This window comes from Brachyistius frenatus, unplaced genomic scaffold (assembly GCF_029030835.1).
Source record: "Brachyistius frenatus isolate BFR_SWC_R1_liver_20210118 unplaced genomic scaffold, ASM2903083v1 Contig_6, whole genome shotgun sequence".
In the NCBI taxonomy this organism is placed as follows: domain Eukaryota; kingdom Metazoa; phylum Chordata; class Actinopteri; family Embiotocidae; genus Brachyistius; species Brachyistius frenatus.
The window spans coordinates 8,342,298-8,368,747 of NW_027210605.1; the positions used below are offsets into that span (position 1 = coordinate 8,342,298).

Here is a 26,450-nt window from a genome sequence, read left to right on the forward strand (position 1 = left end):
CATCTCTCAAGAGGTCAAACTTAACAGAAAAACTAAGCTGAATTTGCCTGCAGGTTCATTGCATCAGGCCTAAAACTGGCATGGACAGTAATGTCAGGATGTTACAATTACTCTTCTTTTTTAAAGAACCTTTTCAGGTTCATATCCAAAGTAAAACATCTTCTAAATACTGCCCTTCGAATTAATATTGACAAGGAGGTTTGTTTGCCATACAAAGCAAGGTAGCACACTATAAAGATATCACAAGAAGATTAGACGCATTAGAGGCGATGTCAGTGGATCTTTTTTTTTTGCCCACCGTACTGCCAGTCAGCATGTTGTTGTGTTTTTTTGGTTGTTGTTAAAGGACGTATGGCCTTTTAATCCAAAGTGGCTGATTGTTGTTTTTTACAGCCCCGGAAGTGTTTCTCGATTGGGGTGCGCTAAATCATCGCTTCCCTCAAATGCTATATAAAATGCTAAAGGTTGTCCTGTGGGGAACATGTAGTACATGTGCTTTCTTGTACAGACAAAACAACTACTCAAACCCAGCTGTGTATTACTGATTACTCTGTTCATTAAAAATAAAAACCTTAAGAATGGCATCATTGCTTTATTGGCATCACTATTTTTGAGGAATTCTTCTCTGGTACTATCCAATATGAATTGCTGGATTAGTGGTCACTATTTAAAAGTCCTGTACAGGACAAATGTGTCGGTTTAATATATACAGTATGTTGAAGCGATATGTCACAATAGGTGTCAGTCACGCTTTACGGTTCTTGAAATGTAAGCCCCATTCTGTATAGTGCCTTGGGCATTAAAGCTTGAGGATGATGCAAACGGCTAAGTATATTGCTCCATCCATTAAAGGATTTTAATAGTTGAGTTACATTATTGATTTTATTTTACAGTGATAAATACATCACTGATTGAAGGTTTTTCCACATCAAAGATGAATTGCATTAGTGTGGCTTTTTTGAATGGTCAGAGTGGAAATTGGATGTGTGAAAGCCATAAAATCTGTATATGTGACAACTCTGCTAGTGCAGCCTTTTCACAGTATTGTTTTACAAAGCGGTAATGAGTAATCAGAAGAAAGAACTACATGTATCTTGAGGCTTTACACGTTATAATTTGGAATTGGTACAAAAAGTAAAGTGCACCTAAAACATGTAATGTTTCACTTGAACATACCTTGCATGTTCAGAACTCTTATATATACAATAATTGGATTTACCTTACATTAAATGGGACTGCAGCAAAAGATTTGTCTCGTGCTGAATTTAGTTATTCACCCTTTAGACAAACTGCAGGGTGAGAGATTCGTGGTTGGTTAGACATATGCTCTCATCATGCCAAAACAAGACATGATGCACAGTACAACAACAATAAACTAATAAATACAGAAAAATAAATATATCTAACCCTGTGCAAGAATTTTTATCTGAATTTTGGTATTTAGAAGATTCAGAGTGAATGATGATATGTGACAATCAGTCACAGCAATTAGTGTAACTGTTAAGAAGCCTTTTTGTTTTCTCTCACCCATACAGAATGTCACAAATAAATCCTCACTTACATTTGCATATTAATTGGATCTGAGACGTCAAGCATCTTTCATTAAGCAAAATGATCTGCATATTTGGAGACATAAAATAGTTTATTTCAATGTGGGAAAAGAAGTCATTGAAAATTGACCGCATATGGGATGTAAACTTTGGCTGATCCATTAACCCTTTACCCCCTGGCAGCATATTGAACACAAAGCAACTACCGGCTGATTAACAATGGGATGATGTTTTTCAGACTCAAACAATGCTAAGCCGGACTCAGTGAAGGAGCAGTGACATCAAAATTGTTAGCATAAGGTATTATTTGTGCTTTATGTTTTTCTAACGTTGTGATAACTTAACAGTACAGTAGATTGCACAATTATTGCTTTTCATTATCTTTTTGGAATTAAAGTTTTATTGATGGAAGAAAGTAGACGATTGGTGCGTGCAGCAACATGGAAGTGATATGACTGCGGGGCTCCAGACTGTGAATGATTGGTTGCATTTATTTTACGTGCGAATGATGTTTTTCAAAGGTTGCACCGGTGCGACAGCAGAATAGTTAGGCATTCAGAAAAATAGCACCCCTGGTTAGCTGTGGTGTGACGTCACTTTAGAAATGGTAGTCAGATATAGTCCAAGTCAAGCTGGAAACTGTGACAAACTATATCTGCAACGTTGTCTTTGCAACATTTGCATTGGCCCATTACAGTCGCTATTATTGGAAGTAAGCTTGGGCAATATATCGATGCCATGTCAAAGTGGTGATATAAAACGACAAATTGTTTGTGATTTTTGATATCTTAATACTGTGATATGTGTTGTCTTTCCCTGGTTTTCCAGGCTACATTACAGCACAGTGATTTAATTTTCTGAATTCACCAGGATGTTCTAACTGTTCTATTTTTTGACTTTACCTACTTTGTCAATATATCAACATTCCTGATGATTATTTATCAAAAATCTCCTTATGTAAAAGAAACAATAGTCATCCCTACAGTATTGTCGCAATATCAGTATTAAGGTATTTGGTCAATAATATTGTGATATTTGATTTTGTCCATGTCGCCGGCCCTAATTGGAATGCTGGTGGCCACATTTGGTAACATGGGCAGTGATAAAATATACTTGACCCAAGTACATTTAAAAGCACTGAACCACAGTCAGTACGCAACATGGGGAGAAGGAAGAGGAGAAAGGTAAAACTTAAAGTGCACCTTAAAAAAGAAATATGTATTTTGACATAAGTGGTTAGTGGCCTTTCTTCTGTAGAGACACAGTGAAGAGAAGAACGAGATAAACTGTGTAAATTGTGCAGGACGTGGTGTCACCAGTTTTGGCAACCAAATGTTTCAGACAGCCATAAAAAATGTAAAGCATGTGGCACAAGATTACAAAATTTGCATGATGCAGTATCATATTGCTAAAAAGGAGATTCCTTTTTGTAAATTACAAATTGTAAAAGGCACTTCCTACTGGATTTTCCCCCTTTTTTTTTTTTTTTTTTTTTTAATTGTATGCATTTTTGATATTGCGCAGGGGCATATCTCCTGTCTGCTCTTGAGCATCTGTCTGTGATCTAAGTTTTGCACTTTGCTTCTCCAAAAACCTCCACATAAAACAATCACATCTTAATTTCTTCCTAAATGTATTCAAATCAACTTGCAAATGCATTTTCTAAATGTGTAGGGCCATGCATTTGACATTATAACATGAAAGAGAAGCACTACTATCAAATCTGGCATTGACGCTCACGTCTGAGAGACTCACAAGGTAACAAATGTGCCATATATTCAAGCTTGTAAATTCTGTTACTGCAGAAAACCTAGTTGCATTTGAATCAGCACTTCTGTTTTTATCTTCTTTTCGGATTAGGCCTTGAGGGACCCAACCCCGTGATTATCAAAATCCCTTGTGTCATCTGCAGTTGTCTTTCAAAGTTAGTCTCAATAGCGCCAACTCTGCTCTGCTAATTACTACAACGACCAACTTCCCTTGAAAGCGTCATTTGAACATCATGTCCTATTGTCTTAAGATTGTGTACTTCCAGTGATAAAATTCTCTTTCTCTTAGTGCACTCTTCAAAAGTAAATCAAATCCCAGGACAATGAGAAATGCCAAACAAAGTGGACAAGGGGGGAAAGATGTTGTTTGTCTGAAATCTTTGTGTGTCAGACACAACCCCGCTTTGTTTGCTGTGTCTGTTGGCCAATCTAAAGGGAAAAGTGACATTGGTTGTTTCGATACGATTAAGGCACAGAGACTGGTAATGGAAAGGCTGTGTATCGCGTGGTCTTCATAGTTAGGGGCTAGACTTGTGAATAATTTGATTAGGTTGCAGGGGAATATATCTGGAGGATTATGTAAATGGCGGTGCCCCCATGCAGAATTCTTTTGAACTCTTCAGAACTCACATCTGCCGGGGTCGACAGCTAGACAGGACGGCTGCCTTCTTGTAGCCTGATTCCTCTGTGTTGGAGGAAGGTGTTTAAAGGTCATTTTCGGTACAAACAGACTTGTCCTCAAAGACCTCTCTCTTCCAAAGAACTTCAATTTATTTTTTGTTGATGCCCATGCAATTATCATTTTCTTTGAGTCAACAATAGCTGAGCTTAGGACAATTATTGTTGTATACTAATTAGCCAGACTGTGTGCGTGTGTGTCACCAGTAACCTCTCGCAGGCACTGTATATGTACACACAGGAATAGCTTTGACCTGTTTACAATATATTTAAGGCTATATCTGCCTCTCCCTCTGTGCTGTCTGATTATGAGATTTTTCCCCAAGCCTTATTTGGTGTATTTCTGGGTGGGGATATGTTTGTGTTGAGTGCTATGGCAACCAAAGTCAAGGTGACCAAGAGCATGTAGCACACATTAGATTACCAGAATAGAGGCAGGAGACAATGCAGTCAGCACAAAATAGCATTTATCGGCAGCCTGATTGTAGGGATTTCAGAGACCATCCCTGGGCTGGCTGTGGATTTATTGTCTTGGTGAGTCTGACCACTGCGCTGATAGCTGTGTAAAAGCAAAGGGACCACTGCTTGTACAGTGGCTTCTGTGTATACGGCATGCCTGGTCACAAACACCTTTACAGAAGTGGATATTTTGTTTATAGAAAGAGTTGCTTAGAAGTCTTTTTCTCTCTCTCTTTTAGCATTTGAGCAGCATTGAAAATATTATCCTTTTTATATCTTTGTAAAAATGTTTCATATCATTGTTGAAAGACTTATAGAGTGTAATAATGTAATCATCTCATTTGAAAGGCCTTTGTGTTCCATTATACTGTGCTGTGGGTGTTCTGAGCTTATTTGATCAATCTCCAAAAAAAAAGAAAAGAAAAAAAGAATGAAAAAATGCTCTAATATTAGCAGCTGGTTGGAAATCTGGCCGGCTCACTGCAACACATGTTAAGTAACTCTGGCAAATTATGCTTGTTGGTGTCCTGTGTGGCTGAGTGGCCTTCAGAGATGAATCTGTGTTTGGGACTGAGGCAGTAGTTGCCAACACAATAAAAACCTAGTCAGCCTGGCAGGCGGTGTAGTTGTGGGATTCAATCTCGCTTAAAAAGAAAATGTGGAAAAGAAAACAAAAGGGGTTTTACAGTGCTTAACCTCTGATTTTATTGAAACTTCCGTCCGCATGTGATTCCCCCATGCAGTGATGGATGTGTGAAATATGGGGAATGTCTGACTTGGTGCTTATGCGTGCTCGCAGTCAGCTTCCTCTCTCAGAAAAACTGAAGTCCTGAAATATTGACTGAAAATAAGCTTGACAAACCTCCCACTTCCCCTCTTTCAGAATGTTTTTTTTTTTTTTTCCCAGGAATGTTTGCAGGGCAGTGAGCGGTTACTTCACCAACAGGAAGGATGATACAAGGACATACTGTAATTATGTTCAAAGATTCAGATTCAGCCCAGTTTTTACTTGTAAAACTTGAGCAATCAGTTTTGGAATCTAAAAGAATCCTTTTTTGTGGTTGTCATGCGCTATTGAAAGAGTCTGCTTTGCCCTGGCTTGTGACCACTTGTTGAAGGGGTTGGGAGTGATTTAGGGAGGGCAGCTGGATAACAGAGATTTTATTTATCTATTCTGAGAGCCCTTTATTTTTGCAGGCAGTTCTCAGCTTGCAGTTGCTCGACTTTATGGCAGATTTTCTGAAATGTGTGAAGTGAGTATGACTAAAGGGAGGAACAGCTGAAGGGTGACTGTGTGTTAAAAATGTGAAGAAATGGAAAATGCCGGAGGTGTTAACCAGAGGGCAATACAGATCTCTGGAAGTGGTGCTTAAAGTGCTAAATGTTGATTTCCTGCGGCTCTTTTCGAAGAGAAGGGAAAGGAGGGCAAAACATTTCACAAAGGTCAGGGACTGTTACACGGGTACTGTACAATGTTTTCTAACTTCCTGCTCGTTTAATTCAACATATTTACATTTTTATGTTCAAAATTAAATATTTTAATGAGGCTGATATGTTGGATGACTTAAAAATTCACACTATAAGAGTTGCTAGAAATAGAAACTTGGTTATTCAACAGTGTTTCTCATGGCTTTGTGAAAGCTCTCCAGGCATCTGAATATGTGATTGTTCTGTGCCGCTACGTGTGTGAGGATAGATATGAAGGCATTATTACCCAGGAGAGGTCATGGGTCAAGTATTAAGCAAGCTGCCTGCTTGGATCCCTGCATCAGAGATTTCGCTCTGTTGGCCCAGGAAATACTCCTGTGTCTTGTCTAAATAATCAAGGAGTCCTTCAGCGTACAGTTTTGAAAACTGATAAATAAACACAAGAGACTGAGATTAAGAGCAAGTATCACTGCAAGGAGCCCACAGTGCTAAAGTGAAGATTTTTTTTTTCCCCTCTTAATTACAGATCAACAGAGTGGTGTTTACGCGTCCTTGCTCGGGAACAGGAATACCCTGTTGGTTTTGCGCCGTTACCTTTAGTCTCATTTTCTTAGTTTCATAACAATGTTGTTTGACCTTCTACATAGGAACAGTTTGTTTTAGCCTCATTCCTCTAAAAATGCAGGAAAACAATGGAACAGGCTGGGTAGGAAGTCACATCTCACCATATCAAAAGCAGATTAGAAACTGAAGAAAAGGCCAAAATACTTGTATGCATGAAAACAAGAGCAGTGGTAATGAAAACAATAAAGGTTGTCAGTATTTTTTCCTCCTGTATGTGTTTGACAGATATTATTTTAGTACTGGTTCTGCTCATAATGCGTGTGCTTAAAAAGGCAGAAAAGCATTTATTGAAGTTTCTATTAAAAATGTCTTAACTGCACTGTAATTTATGCACAGCTATGCACATACTTTATTGCATCAAGTTTATTTTTTATTATTATTATTGTTGTTGTCATTACTACTAATACTAGTAGTAGAAGGAGTGGAAGCATTTACAGGCCTGAAGCTCTCTTTTATCTGATTAAACTGCCATTCTCTGAAAGTTCCTGGCTCCTGTTAGAATCTCTAAAGAGGGACAAAGTTAGAGTAAGCATTATCACACAAACTCAAAATAACCTCAGAATTCAGACAGTGCCTTATTAGGTCATGAATCCACAATGGGAAGGAAGTGAACAAAACATTTTATTGACAGGCCAGTGTTTCTTTGAGCCCAAACACAGGACAATATAACCTAAGTGGGAGCTGTTAGCGCTCGCTGTTTCTCTGAGAACGATCAAAAAGGTTTTGCATAAATTAAACTGGGTTTTGTTGAAGTAGTTTAGGTAAAATATGTGGAACTTAAAACGTACAAGGTATACACAGACACATCTTATGCTATTGCCTCAGGCTTATTGAACAACTGCCTGAGTAATTGAATAACTCCCCATGTAAGTGGTTGTGAAGCACAATATTGAAATTTTTACTTGATACATCCTTTATTTATTATGATATTATAGTTTGAGATTACTCTATATTTAAAACAATTCTGTAGCTGCTCTATCATATGACCACAAAGTACTAGTTGTAAAGGAGACAGTTTAGTTCAACAAAATAACTACATTTTAAATTGTGAATAAAGAAAAACCACAAACTGTTTATTTATGGACACACTTTACTAAAGCACTTGTCTGTTCCACAACTTGTGTTTTGTTCTATTTTTGACCCGTTTCTGTCTTTGAAAAGGACAAGAAAACTGTAAGTGTGTGAGTGTGTGCATGCACGCATGTATGTGTTGGTGTGGCAGTCGGACTGGGTGGCGTGTATGGCGTCACAAGCGCTCCAGTTTAGGAAAAGTGACACTTTGCCTTGAATGACTCTTCGGGTCAGTTAGATAAGGAATTTAGTGGCTTTATCACAAATGCCACTATTTAATTTAAAAGGGTGAGGCACTTAGGATCTGGCAGCAGACTTTCAGTCTAGTGATAAATTTGCAAGAAAGTGGAAAAGATTGGAGCCTGAGAGCAGATTAGCAGGATACAAATATAGAAGTGACATTATAGTGGGTATTAGTCAGGTGCTGAACAAGTGGCTGGTTCCTGATAGCCCTGAGAATGGGGCCTGACGGCAGGCTGCAGGGAGGGGGGCTGTGGACACATTGTGAAAAGACTTGATAGAGTAGATAGTAGGAATAAGACAAGTTTTAGCTCCTTCCCAAAGAAGCAGCTTAATGCTCCTACATGTATATGAATATTTATAGTTCCTCAGCATATCAATCTCAAATTAGCCTTGGCAGCATTTTGCTAAACAATGAGGAAGTTGCATTGTAAATTTGTTAAATCTTTTATCTTAACTTTTTGTGTCATTATTCTGTTTGGTCCTTGGTAAGAGTTGGCAGAAATACCATCTGTAGGGGCATCTTGTTTAGCCAAAACAGAATCAGGACTCAGACTAAATTACTCAATTTGTTTGTACAGAAACAAGCACACAGACAACACAAATGCAGTAGTTGACATTTTCACAGCACTGAAATAACCAGGACAATCACATTATTTTATCAATGTAACTAACCGTTTTATTTACAATTAATCTGCAGATTTTTAAAAATATGTTTTTTATCTGTAAAATGTTGGACTTTTCATTTAAAAAGGTCATTATTCTTTTTTTAGTGCCAAAGGTATCAAATTCACAGAGCAAAACTTAATTCAGCTTACTGTATATGACGAAGAAAATAAATGCTTACATTTGGGAAAATCTAGCTGGAGAATGTTACCATAACTGTGGACTGACTAATGACCTGAACAGCTAATCCGTTCAGTTGTAAATGTATTGTCAAAAAAGATCAGATCCTCTATCTTCATGCACAGCAACTAACTTTCAGTTTTATTGTTAGCATGGCAGCGAAACAGTTCTTACACCATCCAGATTTGATGAATTCCACATTTTCATTGCAAAACAATTGCTGGGCTAGCTCAGTGTAGTTCTAACTAATATACGAAGCATCAAAAAAGCTTTTTGTCACACATTATTAAGCCACCACGGTTGCAAGGCCACAAACAAAAAAATGAGGAGCTGCTGCAGCTTCATTGACTTGATCACCTGTAGGCTTCCCACCTGAAAACACTGTTAGTTAGACCGGGATATCTGCAATCATGGACAGACGCTCGCTGTTGTTTACCTTTTACTGCTGATCTGCCCACAGCTGGCTAGCATATATCTGTTTGACCCGTTCCACCACAGTATGAACAAATGTAAAACAATGTTCAATGTTTTTACAGTAATCAATATATGAATTATTGATCCACAAAATTAAATGAGTAGTGTTGAGGGAACACGGCGTGGTTTTTTACCGCATGGCGGACACTAAGCGGTCATTGCACGTAGCAACTTTGCTATCCACTTCGGACACCTAAAAAAAAACCTTATAAGACATAATATTGGACCCTCTTTAATACTCAACGACTCGGCACCCTTGCTTAAGTATTTTGTCAAACATCAAGCATTTAGGCACAAGTGTCATTTTATCTGCCCAGCTTGCAGAAATGTTAATTTGTGGCCAATGTTGACATTTCGTTGGAAAGCCATTTTAAAGCCTTAAAGCTGATACTAATGACGTGTTGATATTATCATGCATATGAATGTAACTAACTATCTCTTAATCATTCAGTCTTTCAATTATTGGATTGGTTGATTGTTCTATCAGATACCTCAAATCCCCAAGTTTGAGAAGCTGAAAACGGCAAGTGTATTTTGTTTCTTAACAAACTTAAGTTATTACTTTGTCATGCAAATTTTTGTTAATGGAGTCCTTTTGGGGTACTAGAAAAATAGGATGTGCCCAGCTTGCTTATTGGTAAATAGCTAAAGTAGTCTCCTGAGGCAATAAAAATAGTACTGAGCATCTTGCCTGCAGTGTGATTCAGACTAAATCATGCTGATGTTGGATTTACTGTATTTCAGTTGCACATGATCGTTTTACCCTAAAGAAAGGGAAGATACTGAAATTGTGAAAGAAGAAAGAAATCAACTCGATATGCGATACAGACGATTGTCTTTGTTTCTTGGAACCTTCTATTATAAACTGCAATTACATTCCTATATCTGTCTGCTTATGCTCGTACCTCCCTTTCACTTACAACAGCAAGTTCGCACCTGTTCTTAAGGGGCTGTTAAAAATCAAGCTGAGGAACAGTGAAACATACTAACCACTAATACGAACTGAAGTCAATGAAACTGAGAGAAAGCAGGTTTAACAAGGGACTTGCATACAGTATTAAGGAAATATATGTAATATATTTTTTCTAACAGCAATATATAACCTGGATAGGATTTTTCCTGTAAGCACAGAAGGTAGCAACACCAGCTACCTCATTTCTCTTTATTCTCATTCTCTGTCTGTAAGCCAATATGCTCTTGAATTTCTGTCTTTGCTTTCCTCTGAGCCTCAAACAAACATTTCTATTTTGTTACTAAACTTTCCTTTTTTTTTTTTTACCGTTTGTTTCCTCTCCCCTCTCCTCTCCTCTTTTTTTTTGTTTGCAACAGTTGGTGTGTGTTCATTTTGGCAGCGCTCCATAGCCTGTTTGATGTGGTTTCCAGAAGTCCTGAACTGCAGTCCCTGGCCACTCTTTCTGTCATCGGTAGACCTGCTGTCTCTTTAGCCTCCATTGACTCCTTTTAACCTCCTCCTACCTTCCTCACATTGAAGCAGCTGCTTTCCTTCCCGCTGCACATTTCTGCATGGAAATGATCTGATTCCCATTATTTGGTAGTAAACTGAATGTTGCTGTGGGCTGCATACACAAGCGTACTCTTATAAATACAGTGTGCTCTGTCGTCATGCAGTCACTACTTTGCTGAACATCTTCCAGGCTCTGTTCCAGGCACTGGAGAGAAATTAAAGAAGCCTACTATTTCCCTATTGTAAATATATGTCCAGGGTGCCTAAATTTATGATTTGCTTTTTAAGTCATGAGCCTCACAAGATTTGGACTTTTTCCATCCCAATAATATGTAAAACTAGATCAAAGTTAATCAGCTCTGTTGAACCCATTTCTACCAGTGACCTCTACACACTGTAATTTGAGTGATAGAAGAAGGAGGGGAAGCAGAGACAGCCAGATAGTAGCTTCAAAGAGGGCCCTGTAGAGGACAGTCAGTGACCCTATATGGGCGCCTTTCCTGCATATAGCAGCACGTTTAAAGGGAAACTGATAGGCAGGTGAAATATCTGCCACTTACAGAAAAGAGGCAGGGACTGGGGAGGGCAGACAGGACAGAATGGATATGGATTGGGTCGCAAGGCTGACGAGGCCATCCTAAGGAAATGAATATTCCTTGTAAAGTATACTTGGTGACACTTAGGTCTAAGGACAAAACACAAGAGCAAAGGAAATTCATTCCTCACTTTTATTTGGCATACATAAGCACTGGATCAGGTTTTTTAAACATCACATAACACCTTGCACGCTCTATTGGGCTGTTTATGGTGACATTACTACAAAGTATGCGTTGCTGCATCCTGACACCACTTAATGAATATAGAAAAATCATTTTTCAGTCTCTTCAGTGTAGGTTTGAGACCGAAAAGTGAAGGGATTAATCAATCAACATTTTTCATGCTCTGAAGTGTATATGTATCCACTTTCACCCACCAGCGGAGATACATGTTATTATCGGGTGGACTTCCACTTTGTATCAGATGAAGGCGGTGCGGTGGAGGCAGAGCTAAACATGCCCAGGGGGCTGGAGTGAGATTGGTGTCTCATTTTCAGGGGCAAACAAACACATACAGGGAGCAGACATCGCTGTCACATCTCCCTTAGCTCCCATGTCACCCCGAGGGCAGCGGGCAGGGGCAAACTCTGCGCTCTGGTGATGCCACAAAAATCTACATGAACTCCTGCAGGGACAGAAATACATAACTGGACACACATTTGCAGCACATAATCACCAATTTATGTGTTGCATTTTGTTGTGGCTGCTGTACAAAGTTTGTCAGATGCAGCAAAAATACTTTGACCTTCCAAGCTGAAAAGCAGCACATTTAGCCCACAAACCTGGCTCCATTTTTAACTTTCCCAGATTGATCAGTGATTGTGCTGGCGCCGAGCAGCTGTATAGCTTTACATCAGCGAGGAGGAGGTTTAGCGGTTTTCAATAGTATTTCAGGATATCCTTGCTGCTGCTGCTGCAGTTTTTGGCAGACTAACAGCTGCCACCAGCATTAGTGTACAAGCAGACACTTCTTAATGTTCCCCAGCCCTGGCTCTATGTGTCACATGGACTCCATCCAGCCTAACCCAATTGCCGTCCGCACTGGCTGGATTGGTTGAAAAGTGAGACCAGCAATTTACAATATGTGTGAGTCTAGCCTTTCATTTTGGTTTAAGGTCAGTAACAATATTGTGACCAGATCTGACGTTTCGGTGGCCTCAGTTTGCCCACAAAAGGCAAACAGAGAAGAGACACCTTACTAATTATATGCGATTTATTATCACAGATGAAAAGTGATTACTTACAGTCTCTGGACCAAGGGAAATTAGTTACGTAGGCCTGTTGCTTATAATTTGACAACACTGCCTTGAATTCACTGAGATGTAAAATTAATTCTTGCAGTTGTTTTCAATGGGACTTTCATGTTTGCCTTGCTCACTGTTAAAAATCTGAGAAAAATACAAATGATTGGGCTTGGCTCAGTAACTTCATTGTGCAGGGAAAAGAAAGCCAAACTGGACGGGGTTCAGTGGTTTTAGGCCTTTTGAGGGTTGGTATGTCAGGATTTATGTATTTAATTACACACTCATTCTCCTAATGTAAGTGGAGAAAAAAGGAAAACGGATAAAAAAGCCCCATCAAGCCTGTAAGCTCGTAGTTTCCCTCTTACTGAAAGTTGGCCTCCACTGCTGTTTAGCTCCCCTTGAACTGAGCTAATACTTGTCTATTCCGATTAGGATTAGTATGTGTAGCATGGGCTCAGGGACCCGGGACACGTAATCTAATAAATCAAGATAAAAAACTCTGAGATTGGTTTACAGAGGGCTTGGATTTACTATTGGCCATCTCAGAGAAATAGGGATTAACACAGCATTTGGTGCTGCAGTTACACACCCCCAGTTCTGTGCACAGGACGAGGGAGCGAGAGACCGAGGCGGAGGGAGGGAAGAGGACTTAGAGGGAGGGAGTGGAAGAGAGCGGCTGGCTGTGGCTTTATATTGCCTAACCGACAGCAAGTTAAACTTGCAGTGACAAGGTCAGGTTAGTCCTTGTACAAAAGGCTTTGTTCCATGGGCAGATTAAAGGTCTCTCTGACAGTTTTTACACTTTTAGATCATGTTGAACATGTTAGGAGTTAATCCTGTCTGTGTGGGGAAGAAGCCCTGTTGCCACACGAGTGAGAGACAGGTGCAGAGAATGGGGAGCACACGACAACAAAAAGAGCTTCACACAATATTATGACACTTTTGCATAATTTTAGGATTACATTTCTTCTTGTGAGTTGGATGTTTTTTTTTTTTTTTCTATTTTCACCATATTTTTCAAGCTCCACTTCTAAATACATAGAGCAGCACATACCATATCCCAGTGATTTCACAAGTTATCATGTGTAGTGTTAGTGAGTGAAAATGAGCTTCTGACATTAAGAGGTATCAAAGCTGAAAACCATCCTATATGAAATATGTTTATTGTCTACGCTCTTCTACATTTGGACTGTATTAAATAAACGGTCCACTGTGTCCCAGAGTCAGTTACAACACATGATTCCACCACTTAGTGGTACACGTACAGTCTCATGGTTTTTATGGTTAAAAACAAATGCTCCCACACAGAATCAGAAATTAAACGGATAACTTGAGGACACTTGGTGCGGGTTTGCATGAGGTCTCTTATTCACTGACAGTAAAGCTGCAGTGCAAGCTGAGTTTCCCCCCTCAGTCCTGTTGAATGATGTAGATGTTAGTTTTGGTATAATTTTTTTTACAATTGAAAAGAGGTGAATTTCCTTTAGGAAGTTGTGTGCGTTAGTTAAAGCAGTGTTGTATGTATTTATCTTTGAAACAAGAAGGGGAGTTATGTTGTCCTCGTTTTTTGTTGAAATTCTATTTTGTGATAACAAATTAAGCGTTAATAATGAATGCTAAGTATCTTTGGTAATATAAATTCAGAAATGTTTACAGTTATAGGATTGGACAGAGCATGCCTGAGAAATCATCTTGATTAAGATTTGTAGACCGATATATCTGTGGCAGTTATGTATCTAGTGCAGCTCCTTTTCTGCCAAGTGTTTTTCTGAGAAACAAGACTAAAATACATTCACCTGAAATTTGAGCTCTTTCTATTTTCTCTCTGCTGCCTGGCTTTCACGTAAAGTTTTACATATCAAAAGTGAAATGTTCTTTCATCTGCTTGCATGTCTTGTTAAGCAATATCAAACACAGGGAATTCTTTCTACATGCACATGTAAAGGTGGAAAAAAAATCCTAGCAACACATCCCAGCTTGTGCAAAAGAGGCCTTTTCTTTCTTTCCAAGGGAACTGTTAGCAATATCGCTGGGCAATTAGCAAGGAAACGAGAGAGAAATGGAGAAGCCAATTACTTCTGCGAGTTAGCTAAAGGCCATTTTAAACTGTGTGCCCATGACATAATAATGTTTATGGTAAATATTATAGTTGGAGACAGTGAGTGCATGGCGTGAGAGGCAAGAAAAAAAAAAAGGCATCAATCTCAGATCGAGAATAATTTATTAAGATCTGAGATGCGGCAATTACGTGGAAAGGACCAAAAAGAAAAAAAAAAAAAAAAAAAAGAAGAAGCCAACTCTCCAGGAACCGCATACATGATTGCAATCTTGATTAAATCCCCCTGGATCTAATGAGTTGATTTTCTGCTGTTAATATTGCATTGGCTGATGATGGATTCGTTAAGATAATGGAACGAAGCTAAAATATAAATGACTCCCTGTCAAGGAGCAGATTTTCGTCATTTTCCGTCTGACACCTCCGCCGTGGGGATTTGGTGAGGCCTTTTTGTGTTTAGAACCATCAGGATCTGGAATACTAATTGCTCGTGTGTGGACGCTTCTAATGCCTCTCCTCCTCGCCGCACCCCCCACCACCCCTGCCTATCGTCTTGGTAAATATCTGCTCCACATCTCTACACAGAAACAAAGGGAGCAGTTTGATTTCTTTAATGCTGGACAAAGCGTTCCTGTCTTTACTGGTATAAAAACATGATACGGCAACACTTTTCACATGACACAAGTAATATCTGTTCTGTTTGACCATCCCCATTTCAACTATCGAATTACAGCAATGGGGCAGATATTTTAAATCCACTGTAAATGACAGAAACTGCCAACAAAAACAACAAAACGTAGGCTCCTCTTATTTACCTGTGCTTCTGACATAAATAAATAATGGGATCTCCCTTTGGTGCCGTGCATAGATGCTGAGCCAGTCGTCCTCTGTTTTAAATGGTCCGTCACTCAGGTCAACTTGTGGAGTAAAACGTCCGATGTAAAGAATATTGATCCCGTATCACGCATAAACCACAGCGCTACGTGTATAATTTTTCTCAGGTGTAGCCGAATGTAAAAAATCATTTGTAGTAATGCACAGGAATACTGTAGTTTAAATATGTTGAGATAATATGCAAGGCCGGACAAAACGGAAAGCACTACAATATTTAATGACATATAAAATATCCAGAGGCACAATGCTGTCTGACACCAGGGAAAACAAACTACTTGATGTAAAAGAATACAAATGTACTATGTGTAGTTTGACATACTACAGATCCCAAACTTTTCCATCATTATCGTAATTACCATTGTTGTGGAGTTTCATGCTTTGCCTGACCCTTCCTTTGTGGCGATTATGATATTGCTTCTTTCTCTGTGCCAGGGTACTGGGGGAACCCGTCTGATTGGGCCATCCCCGAGACCCCTTTCTTCTGTGTGTCACTTTTTGTGTCCTTTAACATGGTTTTACTAAAAAGTCTTTTTTAATCAATCAAGGAGCAGGCAGAAAATAGGCTTTGTCATGGCTGGGCCCGGGGTCGTGTGATGCCTGCTCCGCCTGGTGACAGGTCTTCAAAAAGGATAAAAAGGAATATTTTGGGGGCAAAACGGGGGTTTCCATGGCACCGGCACTTGTTGCACATGGATCACCATTCTTTGGTCCTGCATGAGATTGAGGTTTCAAAGGGCTGGACAACAAAAATTAGGCGAGGAGAGGACAGCGGGACTGTGGAGGTAGCTGCCCTCCAGCCCCTGACTCTGTCCTCTCCTAGGGGGAACGGGAGAATAGGAGCCAGAAGTGACAGAACAAAAAGGGGCCTACTAGGTGCTGTCAAATATGCATGAGTAAATGATCAGTTGCTCACTCTGTAGTGTATTTTAAAAACTCCCAACGAAACACAAACTAGAGGACACAAAGTACAGACCTATTCAGTGAGAAGTGTATTCATGTTGCGGCTTCCACTTCATGTAATTAGAGGTTGTTTCATGTAGAATGAGGTCACGTAAACTTGTACGTTTCTGAGTTTATGTGTGGGAAATGAAACCAGGAAACATAGACAATAGACTGGCAGTCATTACAGCAAAGAGGGTTATTATTTTAAACTGTTCTGTTCAGCTCAGTGGCTGTTTGTGTGTTCCTGTTATTTAGATTTGTAATAATTGAGACAGTTTAACGTGTTTACTATCTTTATTTTGAAAGACCTTTACTGTTTCCGTGTCTAGTGTGCATTAACCACATACATATATGGCATTAAAATATGAATGCATGCATGCAGCCATGTATGTCATACATGAATAGCTGTGAGCTGTTTTCACTTCGGTAAAAATGTTGCTCGTAGTGATTACCTTTGTGCTCCACCTTGAATTCCTTTAACAATTACGTATTCCTTCATCTTTGGGGAATGGCATCATGAGGTCAAGGTTTTTACGTGTCAGGAGCCCTTTAAGCAATTTGCAATAATTTCCATAGCATCATCACTGCCACCTTCAATAACAAACAAGGTTACACACATGTGCTGCCCCTTACACTCGCACAATCAGAGCCGAGCATGTTTCGGTGTTGGAGGGCTTTAGCATGTTCACACTCAAATAAAAGACGTCAAAAGCTCCAGAAGCGCATTTATCTGCAGGCACTGATCAATATTTAAGAATTTTGGTATTATTAAAGAGTTGCATATCAATGTCTTCTTGTAATGACAGCTTAAATTGCAAAATATAAGGATGGGTGTAGCTGCATATTATTATCATTTCTGTGTATTTATTTATTTATTTGGCTCTTTGAGGTTCTCAGCAATGTGCTTCCAGTCTGTTTAAAAGGTTAAGGCAGTTGGGATATGTTTCTTGATGGGATTTTATCATGCTAGGCATGCTCTGTTTCCTGATGAATATATTAAAATTATTACTGTGCAAACAGAGTTTCTAATTACTGACCTGCTTGCCATTGTACTGTGCGTTCTGTATGCCCCCCCCTTCTTCTCCATGCCTTGTTTATTTATCTGCACCAGTGAATACAGAATAGTCTATGCAATGTCATTTCCATCCACATGAAAATGATTTTGAAAATGCCAATCTTGCCTATTATACGGTGTAATTACTTGTCTGCTTTTTGATTTTATCATATCTTCAGCCAGTGGGAAGATACTTGGAGAGGCTAAACATCTTAGCGGAGCTTGTCAGCAGATGATTTGTGGTGAAAAAAAAAAAAAAAGATCCCCAGTTTTCAAACGAAAGTGCATTCTGCCACATGTACAGAGTCAGTGACTGTAGTTTACTGAGGGCTTGGGCTTCTCTTGAAAAGTGAAAGTATATGTTATCATATCATAACTGCGTATGTAAGATAACAGTTACTTAGACGTCACTGAACTTTTTTGAGACAATTGATTATAAACTTCCAGACCAAATGCTTTGGCATCAGCAGTGCAGTTAATAATACACCTTTAAGAGGCTCATTCAATAAATTTTTCAAATGCATAGTCAACAAAAGCATTTTGAAAAAGGCATGTAAAACGTGGGCAGATGGAACCACCTTAATGCATTCTTATGCAATGAATGAGAATTGCCTGTTACTGAGCAGGTTTTTCAACTTACATCGCCAAAAACGATATTTGTCGAAGCCATTTTAAATGTCACTGCTGCACTTGTCAGAATCAGCTTCATTGGCCAGGTAGACATATAAAACATAAATAAACATATATACAGCATAGAAATGAATATATACACCTAAACAATGATGCAATTGCACCTAGTTCAAATGGTGCTGATGGGGTTGGGTGTAGTGCAAAACGGCCAGTGATGTTGAAGATGTTATGTGTTGAGCAGGCTGACGGCCTGCGGATAAAAACTGTTCTTGTTTCATCCAACAATTTTTATAGCCGTCTATGCTTGGCCTTATGTATGTATGTGCTCTGGGAAAGTGTCACCCACGTTACTGGAGCATTTGCACGACATCATGGAAAAGGGCAACCCTGTTGTTTACTTGTCTGCCTGCAATGTTGCACAGGGGGTTGATCAGGGGAGTTGATAGGAGCTGCAATTTAAAAAGAGGACACTGCAGCTCTGAACAAAAACAATTAAAGGAAAATGAAAGACGGCCCCCAAGGGTTAAAAATAGAAAATTATCAACATGCATGCTGGAATCCACTACCCCCCCACACCACCTCCTGCACCAGCACCCACCTACCCCCCCTCAAACTTACTGGGCCTCCATTGTTATGTATGATCAGATCTGCCAGTTCCTCCTCTAAGCTCCTTGTCACATTTTGACTTAATGAAGTGCAACTTAGAAGGGAATTGGGTTCATCATGCTAGTCGCACGATGCTCCCTTGTTGTAGCAAACAGGAGTGGCATGGGACCGAAGCGCTACAGCGCGAGTCGTTATCATTCCGGTCAGTCTGTTTAACACAAAATTAAACAAAGAACTAATTAGTGCCTCATGAATTAATAACTGCACTGTTGCCGAGAAGAAGTTAGGTTGCTGAGGGGAGATATAAAATAAGTAGGAAGATCAGGTTAGAATTATTATTACTTTTTCTGGGATGCATGGGCTCTCAAGGTTAGGAAACTTTTGAGAGGATTTAATAGTGACTCAACCGGTTCTGTCAAAGTCAGTCCCTGTCCTGATGTGACACTTTGTGTTAATGGATGTCATATTAGAGGCAACATTTTTTGGGATATAAGAATAATTGCATTTAGTTGTCATCATTTACTTTGCTTATAGTTTATCAATGTATAAATAAGAAACAATCACAATATATTCTCTCCCATTGCCTACACTGACCCTTCAGCTATGTTCTTTGTCTAAGTGAAATCTTTGTATCCCTGCCATGTAAGTTTTGCCTCTGAGGTTTTATGAGAAAGTGATTTGTTTTATAGTTTATTCTGCAAGACTGTGTCGAGTCACCCTCAGCTAAGAAGTAGGAAGCTGCTATTAAAATATTCACCAAAGTCAGATTTTGAAATCTGTAAGTAAATTATTTCTGGCAAGCTGCTGAAATATGAAGAGAGATAGCTAACTTTACCCTGCAGTAGTTTCCTGAGCTTCAACGGGCTTTACAAACTGCAATCTCCTCCCTCAGTCTTAGTGCCTTTCCCTGGGACGTGGGGCCGGGTGATCTGTGCACTTTTATTCTGTATATCAAAAGGACAGGAGTGAACAAAAGTACACATCTTCCTTTTGCATCATCTGGAGGCTCGTTACATTATGTCAACCACTGCAGATTAGATGAGCTGGGTAAATGTATGTATTTCTCAAGAACATGTACTGTATGTGCATGCACAGACCTTGGAATAATCAGTGTCTCGGTTTTTAATGTTTTTTTTCTTTGCTCTCCTTCTCAGATGAGGTGAGGCCCCTGTATGGAGTGACTCCCCAGGAAGAGAAAACGAGGTAGGACAAATCCCCAACATGACTGATTACTGTCCCCACCATCTCCCCTGTTCATATCTCCAACAATATCAGGCATCTTCATTAATCCCCGTGGATCAATGTGTCTGGGGGTTGTAAAAATTGACAAATGACTTATTAGAATCCCACCGTTTTATTTTCCAACTGATTAACTCACAGCAATGTTGTACACTATACAGGCGCACTGATGTATCTGTTTTCCAAAGAGAGCCTTTCTCTCTCTCTCTCTCTCTCTCTCTCTCTCTCTCTGCTCTCTGTCTGTCTTACTATGAGGGATCTATACTGAATAAAATGTACCCCTAACACTGTGTGTGAGAAACCCTGCCAGGCTGCAACGACCCAAAACTACATGAACAATACGGTGCTTTTGACAAATAAATACAGCCATTTTTGTTTCCTGACACAAACAGCTGTTGAGCAGTGCTCTGAACACGAAACAATTTATTTGAAAACTGAACCTGTTTTACACTCGCAGGTAAAATACAAAAAAAATTGTATTTCGGCTCCATTGTTTCTCCCAAATACGCTCCAGTATTCCATATTCTTGTTATCAAGGTCACGCTGTTCTGTTCATTATAACTTAATGTGCTATTATGCCTGCTTTATGTCTAGATGTTGTTGTAGCAACATCCCACATTGTCATCTTGACAGAATAATATAATTTTTCCACTATATGGCATTTATTACTGTAACAGACATTAGACACAGACATCTAAGTACAGATGACATCCACCAAATTAACAAGAGTATAAAACCTTTTGTTGCTGATAAAAAAAAAATCTGCCTCTGTACAATTTAACTCTCGAGAGGACACTAATGACTTGTGACTTGAAGAAACTGGGTTGCTTTTTTTTTTCTCTGCCTGAGATGAAACCTTCTGTGCTAATGATGTTAGCTGGTATGAGCACAATGCTGATGTGGGAGTCTGTCATGAGGATGCATACAACAGCCCTTGCCCCTGGCCTCCTAGTCAAGAGGGATCTAAACATTCAAAAGTGACAGTCTGGGCTGTCTCATGTCAAGCCAGAGACCCTCGCTATCACTGGGGGGTGGCATGGCCCTGAATTGAGGTGGAGGGCTACACCACAGTCCTTTGTTTCTGGTGGTGTCACTCACACACCAGAGAGAAGACACACTCCTTGCATCAATCAGAGCCCCAGATACATGCCCGGTGTACCTCCCTACGACATGATGACGACACTGTCCACAGATTTCCACACAGATAGAAGAACTAACAGCAACGGGGTCAGATGAGATTCAGCGCAGCTGCATTTACCTCCTTATAAGTTCCCTTCACAGGTAGATGCATGGATGGACACACGCATACACAAATACATCTTTCAACAGGTTGCTGTGGAAGTCCTTTGAAGCAAAGTTAAGTAAGATTCAACTGTAGTGCAAACTTCACAAACTGACTTCAGACTCTCCTTGTCTAACCACATAACAACAACATAACTGAGTACAGTTAGTTTAATTGGCTTTTGATATATGTTAATGCAACTAGTCATAAAGGCCAACTGACTCGAGCACAGGGCTGGCATGACATCCCCCCCTCTCCTCTCCCACAGACTTCAGCTAGGAAATGGAGTCCCTCTGTTAGACAGTGGGAAGAAAATTAAACTGCCAAAATTGTTTTCATTGGTTACGGGTATAATCTCAGGGGACTTCAAGGCTTTTAATTGAGCTCACTGAGCAGAAATTTGTATGGCTGCTTACCAACAACATCAGCATCTCCCCTTTACTTCTCTTTGGACTTCGGAGGATGAAGTAGATTGGATATAATTGTTAAGTAAAGTGCTGATCTCCTAGAGATGCATTATTTAGGACTCTGTTAAGGTTCTTTTCTACTTGTGCATCTTTATGTAAAGTGTAATATTAGTTCGATAATAATAGATAATTGAAACTCAGGCTGTCTTTGTTTTGTGTTTTGTTGGCTTTTCAGGATTTGTGTGTAGGTGGGCAATGATTCTCTAGTAAACAGGAGTTCATTGTCATGGAGAAAAGTAAATAAAGCCCACAGTTCGCCGTAAGAAAGATAATTTGTCTGAGAAAAAAGAGTAACAACTCATGAAACTCAATTTAGCATTATTGTATCACTCAGCATAGTATAATAACAAAAATGAGAGGCTGCCTCCTCGTTTTCTGCACGTTTCTTTCTCCTCCACTTTTTTGTCCTTTAAATTTTTCCAGTGTGTCAAAACAAGCAAAGGCTACATGGAAACGGCAGCCCTGTGTAAATATTTATGATGTAACATCTCCATGTGAATAGACTTTCTTCGCAATCCATCCATCATTACCGGCATATCGTGAAAGCCCACCTCCCGGTGGTGGCTCAGGGCCTTAGGAAGCTCAGACAGGAGCGGCGTGTCCCCCTCTCATTCAAAGTATTTGTTTTTCTTTTGACTGGGGGCAGCCCAGCTGTGAGGGCATTTCATGTGTCAGCCCCTCCATTTTCATTCATGGCTGACTTCAAAGCCCATTTTTGCCCATTGTTTCTATGACGTGGCTGCTGGACCTGAAAATGCCCAAACAGAAAAATGTGATGTAGGTCAAATTACAGAGTTGTGCCCCTGAAAAAAAATGGGATTCTTATAGTCAAAACATAAAGCCCTGGTTACCGCCTAACCCTAGCTTCTGTGCGTGTTGTCCACATACCTCAGTATTTGTTCATAGTGGAGCTGAATGGAAGTTCAGAAAGGTCGTAGTTCAGAGTGCTTGGCAGAAAATCAATGTTTTAAGTCTGGTCTTTTCTTTGCTGCTTTTTCTCATTTATTACACTCCTCTCAGGAACAAAATGTCAAATAGCTTACTTGCTGAAGATGTGTTCGAAATTTTATTAGGTTGGAGACTGTACTGAGGTTCTTTATTTTTCTCCTATAGGTGTAAAGGAAGCTCACTGACAGACACAGGGTATCTGTTAGGGCCTGTGCATGCTCAGTTCTCTGACTTGTGCAATAATTTGAAGCATGAAACATGTCTTCATTTGGTACAAACAAAGTGGGATGAAGGATCTGCCGTGTACTTTTTTTCAATCTCGACAGTCTTTAAGAATGTGAAGGTGCAGTAGATTTATGAGGTTGTGTGTTTGCAGAAGTAGGTAAGTCTACTGCCTTACCTAAGTGGATTACAAGGTTTTAGGCTTTTCTCCTTGCGCAACTTATCGGCAGAAAATAGGCGTTGCAGACGTTAGCGAAATATTGCCACCCAGACTCTCATAACATTATCATTAGCTATGGAGGATTGCTGAAATGTGATTAATACATCACCATTTTGACAGAGTGAGCCTGAAAAGGTAATATGGATTATTACAATGGTTGTTGAGCTCAATACCGCAATCCTAGTTTATCCATTTATCTGCAATGATGAGACTCCTTTGTGTTGTATGGCATTGTAACATCTATCTAAATAACAAAAGATGTCTCTCCCATACACAGTTGTGGTGTTGTTAATATTCAGACCATGCAACAATGCACATGGGAATGGAGTGCGGAGACAAAACTTGACTCAGAATGGGGGGAAAAGTCCATTGTACATTATGAGCATTATGAATCGATGGTCGAGCCTCTAGTACTGGGCACCTTTTCCTTGGCTTAGGTATCTGATTACCTTCAAACAGAAATATTGCTCTTGTATTGTTCAATTACAACTGGTTGAGTGCTGAATGATGCAATTCACTATCTAAGAGCTTTTTTTCCCCTTTCTTTTTGTATACACTTTGTGTGTTTCATTTAGTTGGTCTCAGACGATACACGATGAATAAATGCCATTTTTCTGTCGTTTCAAGTGCCTCTTTTCTCCCTGGATCCATTCAAGCTTTCAATACCTTTTCTCCCCCTCTCTTCTCCTGTCTCTTTTTTCCACGAGCAGGAGGGTTTTACTTTACTCCTTTGTCATCCTAATTGATTGCATTAACCTTTTGAGTATTGAATTTCCTGTGCATCACGCCGAGCACAATGTGGAATATTATCATAATCCTTCCAAGTAATGGACACAGGGCAATCAACAATGCTTTAGGAAAAGTACATCTTTGAAAGATGGAGCATCATATTATTTTCAGTCCAAAGACCTGGATAGGGAAGACTGTTGAGCTTTAAGAAACTTTATCAATAAGTGAAGCATTTTTTTTTTTCATCACTTAAAAAGGTTAGGAGTGCTGCTTGTAATGGTTGCTGTGCTTGGAAATGGTGTGAAAGTGTCTGTGACTGTCTTGACTCAATGAAAATGACTGATCTGCAAAAGTCATGTCATGTTCTTCAGCCATTTTTGCATAATTCTTGGAAAATATACCTCAGATTAACCTTAACTAATCACATGATTCTTCAGTTAAATCTTTACGCTTCAAAATAACTCAAAAATCAGCATAAATCGCTATATCTCTGAACTAATTCTAAAAAAATATTTTTGCCACAAATAAATACATCATAATATAGGCTATGGAAGAGAGCTTTAGGGTGGCTTCAAAGAGGTTCAGGAAAGGAAAGAAAATACTTTTCCGAAGATCTTGTTGAATTGAACCAAATAAAATTGTTGACCTGATGATGGTCAAAGTGATTAGATTTCATCCTGAGGGGTATATACATGTTTGGACCAATTCCACTATAATCTGTCTAATAGTTGAGACTTTTCATTCATGGTGGTGAGAATAAATCACGGTGGTGCTAGAGGAAAAAAAATCATAGGGTTGTCATGAATGTTTCTGCAAAATGTTTGACCAATCCATTTTGAAAATGTTGAAATGTTTCACTACATAAGTGAGAATTTTGAACTGCTGGTTGCACCAAATGAGAATTCCTGTTTTCTCCACTGTGGTCGATGAATGTCTGCTTCAAAATTCATGATGATCTGTCCAAAAGTTGTTGACATTTCAATGAAAACGAAAAACTTCAACCTCATAATGGCAATACCGAAAAATGAGAGGGTCACCAAAGTCAGAGGGATTTACTCTCTGGGGACCATGAGCACATTCAAGTTGCCTTTCTGCCTTATTCAAGAGGTCTGTGAGAGTGACAGTAAAGTAAGAATATTGCATTAAAGTGGAAAATAACTTAAAGTTAATTCTATTTTTGAACTGCTGGTAGTTTTAAGTTGAGGGGTCAGCATAGATGAGCTTTAGTGGTAAAGTAAAACTGTGATTTACCACGGCATGGACTTTAATCTCTTTACCTGCTGTACAATCGCCGGTTTTGGTTTGGGGGGCACTGTAAGTTGATTTTCCCTATTTTCCTGAGAATTATTTGGAGCAAGACTGCTCATATTGGTTCATTATTATCTGTCTTACTGACCCAGAATGATGTGAATGAAAATTTGGGCAGGGGCAGTGGAATAAATTTAAACAGGCATTACCAGTATATTCTTTTATAACACTGCACCTTAGTTGCATCAATAAAATTAAGGCCCCAATCCTAAAACCTACAGAAGACACTTCAAGGATAACAGTACAATAATAGCTTGTTAACAAGGTTGGAGGTAGCCTATTGGCCTATTGGGTTTAATCTGTTGCTGTAGCTATTTTATTTAAACACAATGGTAAAGGAATAAAAAGTAGTTTATGTTGCAAGACCAATGTAATACCCACAACTGTCTTATAAAGGCTTAATGTCAGAAGGCTTTAGGGGAAGTGTCAGTAGAATAACACTGATCAGCCTTGAGCTTGGGAATTAGAGACAGCAAATCTTTGAGCATAACGTGACAACTGGGATAGTTTAGAGGGATACAAGTGGGCAAAAACTTCTGTTGAATACTTTTTACGTGGCGTTTTTTTTTGTTGTTACTTATTATGAGTGCTATGCTTAGCAAATTATATCTTAAGGCCACACTACTTGATACAGTGTTGCAGAGCAAAATCATGCCAGTCATCTGCATTGAGACAATAATAAGTATTAAGCATTTGTGGCAAGCTAAGATAGGTAGGTAGGTAGGTAGGTATATACTTTATTAATCCCCGAGGGGAATTTTAAATTTTTTTTTTTTTTTTTTTTAAATATCATTTATTTGCAGTGGAATGAAGTGTTGTTGATCATCTAAAGTCTATTTGTGAACTCCATATGTTTATGCTATAAACCCGATAGTTACAGTACTGTTGACTTCTACAGACTGTTGTGCGTTTCTGTGTTAACACTAGCATACATGTATTAAAGTAATTGATTGTTGAAAAACAGACAAAAACTGTTATCATGTTTCCCTGGCAACGGCCTGTATTATCAGGGATGTGTTGACGAACTGAAGCAAAACACCCTGTAATTCATATCAACTCTATTATATTTTTCAGCACAAATAGGAAAAATCAATTGAAACAAGCTCTTATGCGTGGATAGATGCTAGTTTTGATCAATACTATTTTCACAGGGATGGTGCCTTTGGGTTTGATTGAGGCCACGTTACACAAAGCTGGCCAGTGGTGCTCAGGACCAACATACAGATGTAGATATTCAGAGGGGATACAGTCACGATTTGGGCACATCTTTTGGACATTCACCTGCGTCTATTGATCAAAAGGGAATCATGTGATTGAGTGGGGATATGGGTCAAAAAATATGTCAAGGTCAGTCAACACCACAAAGCCTAATCCTGTCTATCTTTTATCTTCCATCAAGCGCCACTGGT

The 26,450-nt window shown here is 39.3% G+C and overlaps 1 protein-coding gene across 1 annotated transcript in view; it reads left to right on the forward strand.

Annotated features, from left to right (window-relative positions):
• Positions 1-26,450, forward strand: part of casz1 (castor zinc finger 1) — a 167,454-nt gene that overhangs the window by 56,556 nt on the left and 84,448 nt on the right. Inside the window, exon 4 of the mRNA XM_069689034.1 lies at positions 19,781-19,829. The gene's annotated coding sequence lies outside the window, so the exon portion shown is untranslated. The remainder of the gene's footprint in view (positions 1-19,780; positions 19,830-26,450) is intronic.